Source organism: Megalobrama amblycephala, linkage group LG16 (genome assembly GCF_018812025.1).
Source record: "Megalobrama amblycephala isolate DHTTF-2021 linkage group LG16, ASM1881202v1, whole genome shotgun sequence".
Classification (NCBI taxonomy): domain Eukaryota; kingdom Metazoa; phylum Chordata; class Actinopteri; order Cypriniformes; family Xenocyprididae; genus Megalobrama; species Megalobrama amblycephala.
The window spans coordinates 21673114-21682067 of NC_063059.1; the positions used below are offsets into that span (position 1 = coordinate 21673114).

Sequence of the window (8954 nt, forward strand, 5' to 3'; positions counted from 1 at the left end):
TCACCATTTTATTTTTATCCGATTTGCTTCAAACTTCACCACAATAATGTCAAAACATGGCAGATGTAGACCTTTGAAAAGCCTTGGCAACACGTCAAACTTTTATAATATTCTTTGGCGTTTTTGAAGCCGTTAACATGCTTCAAATTGGATGAAACTCGACACACATATCATTATTGTCATACAGTAGATATGGACAAAGCCTTAGAAACGGGCGGGGAGCAGGGCTCTGCAGCGCCACCTTTTGACAAAAGTGGGGGGTTTAGTTTAACCTACAGTCACCAAACTCGGTACACTTATTGTTCTCATTAAACTGGACAACTTTCTCATTTACAGTCATTAGCTCTGACCAACAGGAAGTCAGATATTTTGGTTTAAATGTGGATTTTTCAAACATTCTTACGCACATACTTAAGCTCTCTTAGACTTAGGGTCTCAGTCCCCCTACCCCCACCCTCTGTGTGTGTGTGTGTGTGTGTGTGTGTGTGTGTGTGTGTGTTGGTTTTTGTGGTTTACGAGGACTTTTGACCTGAATACGCACCGGCATTACGGGGACATTTGGGTTTATGAGGACACAGGCCATGTCCTTGTAATTCCGGCAATGTAGATGCCTTTCTCTATGTCCCAGAAGCACCCTCTCCAATTTTCGCGGCATGTCCTTATATACCACAAAAACCTGATTTTATACCATACACTGTGTATCCTCTGTGTACGAGAGTGCGCCCCTGCAGCCGGGTCCTGGTACTGTACCGGCGTCATCGAAAATTTGCATTTTTCACACAAGTGTAAGTATTGAGGCCTGTGATTGGTCAGATCGGTACTGGTAGGCGGGAAATCACGAAAACAAGATGGCGCCGACGGGCGGAGCCTAATTCCGCAGCCCCTATTGGTTGCATACGCAATGAACAACAAGCGAGACAAGATGGCGCCGGTGGGCAGCTTCAGCTTCAGCATAGGTCTGTATAACAAGAGAGTTAATGCAAAATACTAATTATTTAAGTGTTATTGCCTATAATTTTTCATTTGTGAATTAAATATATGAATAAATAGTGATCCTCGATTAAAAATATCCCTTAAATGTCATGTAATAAAGTATAAAAGTAACTTGAACGCTGTTTACTCAGTATTTATACAGTTTATTTATCTCGTTAGCATATGCTATTCATGTAAACACAACCACACATTAACTCGTGCGCTCACATCACATATATTTATTATTATTATTTTAATCCCGCGTATATTATATTAAGTATGGTTTATAATAAGAGTCCTCGCGTTCATTTCCTGTTTGGCCCGGATAGAAGCTGCACCTGAGAAGACATCTGAGCACCTGATGGAGGCTACTGTTATTTTAAAGGTAAGTTCTTCTGCTTTTTAAATGCTTGTGGGTCCGTTTCGCTTGTTTGTTCATGTTTTGTAAGCTCTTTGCAGCTCGTTTTACAGTTATAAAACAGCTAGCTCGCGATGCTAACGGCGCTAGCGAGATTGTGATTGTGTTTAAAGACTGTCAGGAGGGAATCAGCGATGCTTGTCATTTTAAACTGGTTTTCGATTTAACTATAATTGTAACTGCATCATTTTCTGATCGCATGCAATAACCTAGCCAAGCCATCATAATAAGGCGTTGTCATGACTACAGTCGGCATTTCACCCAGTACAGTATCCTCACATACCAGCCTACTGTAAATATTACTACAGTTCTGCTTGATTTAAAGACATTAAGAAACAAAGATTTACTGGCTATGATAAGATGTATCAGAACTGTCAGTCTTATTCAGTCAAATTAATACTGTCAGTATTATTGTCTATAATTTATCAATTGTGAAAATTTATGAAGGAATATTGATCCTCAATTATACATAATTCTTAAATATCATACAATAAAGTATGAAAATAACTTGCTGTTTACTATAATTTATCTTTTGATGTTTATACTAAAAACAGAAGATGACAGAAGACACATCAGATCATGCTGAAGTGAAACAGTGATGGAGAAAGCCCAATCTCTGGAGGAAGATGATTTCACCTGTGTCAGGTATATTATATGTTATTTACAGTCATGATTTTACTTGTTTTATTATTAAAGGTTAAATGTTACTCCGGGAAATAGGGCTACACAATATTGCAGAAAATCTGACATTGCAATATTTAGTTTTTCTGCAATTTATATATTGCAATATGAAAACAATTCCACCAGATGAATTGAATAGCTCTATTTGAAAATAATTAATCATTCTAGGATGATTGGGATAATTTTGTAGGGTAGTGCATCTGCTTAGAGAATAATAAACGAATTACAAGCTTAGATAAACACAATAAAAATAAGATACAAATTAAAATAAGCAGTGCTTTATGTTTTTCAGGTTAATCTAACTGTATTGAGATACACACATTGAGGAAAGCATGTATGGGTCCAATATTATATGCATCCGTTTTCTTAATTGTTTACAATACAGAACCGACTGTTTTCGCTGAGAGTGTTTGTTCAAGCTCAAAGATAAGAGAAAGAGAACTGAACTCTGTGCAAGTTCATATTGTGTTTGATGTTTAAATTGACAGGACTTAAAAACACAAGCAAATGATAAGCTTTCACTCTATGATGGATAAACTTTGCAGTTAATACGTGAATCACATGCGCTCTTAACCGGGGGCAGCTGGACCGTTCGGATCAACTACGATCCCTACACTTGACATTGCACATCCTGTGATGTGACTTTTGTGGATGCACACATCGGGATACAATGCTAAAACCATACATCGTGCAGCCGTAGTCCGTATGGATCGCAGATCAACTATGATCCCTATAGCCTACTTGACTTCATTTATACTGCAGTGTCACACCCACAGATAGGTATCAGTGACAAAACTATATATTGTGCAGCCCTACATGGCTTTATATATGCATTAGGGTTGCACAATATATCGCATGTGATTGTCACGCGCATTTCGTCAGTAAAGCCGGTTCCCTGATTACTGCTAAATCGCCATCACCTGCTTTCAAATGGAGCGGCATTTAATAGACAGAGCCGTAGATCACTGACAAGCTACGCAATATCGCGTTCATTATCGAAGGCGATTCATCTGCGATATGAACGCGATATTGCGTAGCTTGTCAGTGAACTACGGCTCTGTCTATTAAATGCCGCTCCATTTGAAAGCAGGTGATGGCGATTTAGCGGCAATCAGGGAACCGGCTTTACTGACGAAATGCGCGTGACAATCACATGCGATATATCGTGCAGCCCTAATATGCATCACATTACATGCGTGTTCATGGCAGTATGTCAGGTTGTGTGTAGCTTTACACCTGTAGAAATATTAATTAAGTTTAAATAATTGTATTCTCTGAAATGAAAGAATCCACAGAGTGATACGAGAGACATGAAACTTACACAGTTTAGGTAATTAGTTGCCAGTCACAACAGTAAAATTATACATTTTGGTGTTATTATGAGGAAATATTTTAACAGAAAGTCTCAATTGACCAATCAGAATCAGTATCTCAGAGGTTATTGTTTTTAGCCACCCAAATAACTTAGATGATGTATTAGATTCGAATCCTCTAGCATCGTATTTGAAAACAACCGTAAGAGATTTAGGCTTCCTAATCGATAATAACCTAAAATTAACTCAATGGTCCGGGCTTGTTTTTATAATTTGTGTTTGTTAGTCAAAACTAAACCGTTCTTAACAAACTCAGACTTTGAAAGAGTAATCCATACCTTTATGCTATCACAGCTGGATTTCTGTAACTCTTTGTATTCTGGCATCATCGCCACATCTTTGTCTCGATTACAATCAGTGCAAAACGCTGCGGCGAGGCTTTTAAAGAACGTAAAGAAATATGAACCAATTACTCCTGTATTAGTTTCTCTAAATTGGTTCCTGGTCCATTTTAGAATTAAATACAAAATTTTATTGTTCGTGTACAAATCTTTAAACAACCAGGCCCTCTTGTATTTGGCAAACCTTTTAATCCCATATAATCCTCCCAGAACACTATTCTCAGAGAATCAAAAATTACTTGTAGTGCCAAGAACAATCGCCTATAAAGGCGATCGGGCCTTCGCTGCGATAGGGCCGAGACTTTGGAATAAGTTGCCCTTGCCTATCAGGTCTGCCAAATCACTGTCAATCTTCAAGAATCTGTTCAAAGCACATTTAATGTTGGTAGCGTACAATGATTAAATGTGGTGTTTTATATGTTGTTGATGTTTGTCCCTATTTCTTGTACTTTTTATGTAAAGCATTTTGGTTGAACCTTGGTTGTATTTTAAATAGTGCTATATAAATAAACAAAACAAGACAAGACAAGTAATATGGTAATATTTGCTTGTAATTTCTTGTTTAGCAGAAAGACAGTAAGTACTATAGCGTAGAAGAACTAACGCTGTATTTGTCCTATTGATTCCATTTATAGTGAAATGTCCACGGTTAAGCAATGATGCTAACCTTTCCTAAAGCATGCGTATCTTAGATTTAATTATCAGGATTCTTGTTCTAAATCTTCCAGCCTCGGAATCATCCGATAAAGACACAAGTGACATATTGGCTCAGAAACAAATCTGCCGCTTGTGTTATCCAATCTGCTTCCTAATAAAAATGTAAGAATGTATTAGGCTTAAGTCCAACAAGCGAACTCAGCATAAAGACACAGCCGTCTTGCTTCACCTCTTGACCCAGAACTATGGCAGCATGTTATTAGATACGTGAGGGGAATGAAGGCAGGATAAAAATAAAAGACTTGGCCAGACATGTCTAATGCTGGTAAAACTGACTGAATCAAAAAATGAGGTTATTATGAGTAAAGCCTAAAAGAGCGGAGATTGTGGATAGATTGATTTCAGTTAGGAAGATACATGAGCAAAACCTGGGTCCAACTGGCGGAAGACTGGTCTGATGTGTTGTCTCCTGTTATGAACAACATCATTTTAATTTCCACAAGCCCCAGAAGCAAAAGTAATTTTCTTATTTTTTGAATTTGTCCACAAGCAGCATATGGGATAGAGTGTCCCTAAAAATGTAAAGTAAAAGATAATTAAAAAACAAAAAAAAAAAAAAAAAAACACAAAAATCAATTTCTGTATAAAAATAAATTATTAATTCATAAATATTAAATTTTTAGGGAGTTGCAACACTTGACATTTCACTTAAACTAACCTTGTCATGTCATAAAATAGTAAAATCAGTTTTTTCAATGTATTTTTCTTGCACCACACAAATCAGATTTTTTATTCATATAATGTCAGATCATCTAGATACTTGATGAATCCATCAGACAAGCAAGCATGCATTAAAACAGGATTTAATACAGTGTGATAAAACACAAAGTAATGATGATTTGCATTTCCAATTATGCCTTTAAACACTAATTGGTAATAGTGAAGGCTGGTTGATCCTACTAATAATGAAATTATAATCTCCTGAATATGTGGGCTACATCAACATGCTTTAGAGTCATTTACTGGATTTAACAAAAATAAGGAAAATGCTGCCATGAATATTCTGTCCTAATAAAAGGAAGCTCATTAAACATTCTTTAATCATGCAAATCATTGACATGAAAGGTATTTAATGCTTAATAAGTGCTTATAAAAATGTAGCCAGCCAGCATAATTGATATCGGTTAGTGCTGGAGTCGCCATACACAACTTAAAAATACCCAAAGATAGTGATACTGATACTGTAAGACATAAAATATTTGCAGTAATCAAAAGGGATCCCTTCATGGCAAAAGTCCAACATAATAAGTCAGATAAGAGAAGAGTCTTACTATACTTCAATCAGAGTTGCATCTTTCTGTTCTACGCCGAGGGAAAAACCAAGGCTAACGCTCGGAGAGGCTGTGCAAACACTCATGAGATATTCTCATCAGCAGGATGCTAATCTGTTGGTTTTGGCTTTCTCAGTTGCTAGGAAATGACAATGTTACAATGTTTGGCAAACTAGTTTGTCACATCACATCTGTGGGAAGCCGTGAGAGAAAGACATTCTAATGTACTACATCCAGAGATTGAGAGAGTTATAAGATTTACATTAACAGATTATTAAGGATCTGCATCACCTCTTTCTGTCAGATTGAAATTTAATATGATGGATTGCTAACCAATTTGTGGGATGCAGGGCTTCTTTTTAAGGCCACTTGCATCTGGTTAATTTAACATTTATGAAATCTGGCAGATGCTTTTAGACACATTTTGTGATTTCAAAGTAGGGATGCAGGGATGCACAAAATACTGGATCCATATTGTTTATCATCCAAGTTTGGAGTTTTGTTTTTCATATACACTAGTGAACCAAAACAATATGACCAGTCAGGTGAAGCGAATATTGTTAATCATCTCCTAACAAAGTAACATATTAGGGCCTGGGTAGATTAGATGGTAAGCAGACAATCAGTTTTCATAATCAACATGTTGGATGCAGAAGAAATGGACAGGAATAAAGATCGGAGCGACTTAAACAAGAGCCAAATTGTTATGGCAAGGTGACTGAGTCAGAGTATCTCTGAAACGGCAAGGCTTGTAGGTTGCTCCCAGTCAGCAGTGGTGAGAATTTACCAACAGTGGTCTGAGGAGGAACAAACCACAAACTGGCAGCATGGTGTTGGGCGACCAAGGCTCATTGATGCACAAGGGCAACGAAGGCTATCCTGTCTGGTCTGAGCCAACAGAAATTCCACTGTGGCACAAGTCACAGAAGATTTTAATGATGGTTATATGGGAGAAGTGTCACAACACACAGTGCATTGCACTCTGCTGCATATGAAGCTGCATAGCTGCAGACCAGTAAGATGCCTATAATGACCACTGTCCACCATCGAATGCGCCTACAACAGGCACATGAGCCTCGGAACTGGACCTTAGAGCAGTAGAAGAAGGTCGTCTGGTCTGATGAGTCCTGCTTTCTTTTACATCATGTGGACGGCCGTGTACATGTGCACAGTGGGATGCACTGTGGGATGAAAACAAGCCGGTGGAGGGAGTGTGATGTTCTGGGCAATGTTCTGCTGGGAAATCCTGCATCCGGCCATTCACGTGGACGTAAATTTGGCATGTGCCACCTACCTAAACGTTGCAGACCAGCTACACCCCTTCATGGCAATGGTGTTCCCTCGTGGAAGTGTCCTCTTCTTAGCAGGATAATGCACCCTGCTACACTGCACATATTGTTCAGGAATGGTTTGAGGAACATGATGAAGAGTTCAAGGTGTTGCCCTGGCCTCTAAATTCCCCAGATCTTAATCCAGTTGAGCATCTGTGGGATGTGCCGGACCAACAAGTGGCTCCACCTCACAACCTTCAGGACTTGAAGGATCATGTCCTGGTGCCAGATACCACATGACACTTTCAGGGGTCTTGTAGAGTCAATGCCTCAGTGGTTCGGCACTGTTTAGGCAGCACGTGGAGGACCAACAGCATATTAGGTTGGTGGTCATAATATTTTGGCGCATTGGTGCATATTGTATTGTCTATTAAAAGATTAGTTCACTTTCAAATGAAAATTACCCCAAGCTTTACTCACCCTCAAGCCATCCTAGGTGTAAATGACTTTCTTTTTTCTGATGAACATAATTGGAGATATTTTAATAAATATCCTGACGCATCCAAGCTTTATGATGGCAGTGAGCAGGGGTCAGGAGTATGAGCTGAAGAAAGTGCTTCCATGCACATTCATCCATCATAAACGTGTACTCCACATGGCTCCGGGGGTTAATAAAGGCCTTCTGAAGCAAAGCGATGCATTTGTGTAAAAAAAATATCCATATTTAACAAGTTATGAAGTAAAATATCTAGCTTCTGCCAGACCGCCTTCCATACTCAAGTTACGAAGAAAGTGTATACTGGCGTCGCGTCATTTACACTTTTTCCGTAAGTTGAATAGGGAAGGCGTATGTAGGGTAAGATTTTTGAACTGCGAGAGTTTTACACTTTCTTCATACGTCTAGCGGAAGCTAGATATTTTACTTCATAACATGTTAAATAAGGATTTTTTTTTTTTTTACACAAATGCATCGATTCACTTCAGAAGGACTTTATTAACCCCCCAGAGCCGTGTGGAGTACAAGTTTATGATGGATGGATGTGAATGGATGCACTTTCTTCAGTTCATACTCGTGAACCCTGTCCACTGCCATTATAAAGCTCGGATACGTCAGATATTTATTAATATTTCTCCAATTGTGTTCATCAGAAAGAAGAAAGTCATATATGATGGACTGAGGGTGAGTAAAGCTTGGGCTAATTTTCACTTGAAAGTGAACTAATCCTTTAAATATACAATATACTTATTATTGAATTTTTAACTGTACGTTTCCCCAATTCTGTAATCGAACGCTCACCTAAAGTTAATCTTCAAACAAATGATAAATTACTAATTGTTAATTGTATTCTTTAGCCACTCTCAAAATGAATATCCTTTTTTATGCTGCACAATGTTGTGATTTCCTTGTACATTTACACATTTTAAATAGGCAAATACATCAAATAAATTTTGGGAAAACATACATTTGGAAAAAGCTAATACATTTTTGCAATTTACTGGTTATTGGTCATAACATACACAAAAAACAAAATAATTATCGGCATTGGTATTGGCTTTGTCTTTCAGCACAAGGGTAGTTGTAATGTATTCCCTGTGTGTTTGTGGATTCTTTTGTTATTTCCTGTCTTGTGTCATGCTTTATTTTGTAGTTTTTCATGTTGATTAGGTTCCCCATGTGTTTCCATTTACCACGCCCCCTTGTTATCTTGTTAGGCTAGTGCAGGGGTGTCCAAATTCAGTCCTAGAGGGCCACTGTACTGCAGTTTAGCTCCAACTACAATTAAACACACCTGAACCAGCTAATCAAGGTCTAATCAAGCATACGAGAAACTTTCAGGCAGGTGTGTTGAGGCAAGTTGGAGCAAAGTTGGAGCAGTGGCCCTCCAGGACTGAGTTTGGACACCTGTGTG

The 8954-nt window shown here is 38.2% G+C and overlaps 1 long non-coding RNA gene across 1 annotated transcript; it reads left to right on the forward strand.

Moving 5' to 3' along the window:
• The first annotated feature begins 231 nt into the window (after positions 1-231).
• Positions 232-3003, forward strand: LOC125249352. Its single transcript, XR_007180541.1, has 3 exons — positions 232-956; positions 1302-1357; positions 1945-3003. It is a non-coding gene; the product is annotated as an uncharacterized LOC125249352 (long non-coding RNA).
• The last annotated feature ends 5951 nt before the right edge of the window (positions 3004-8954 follow it).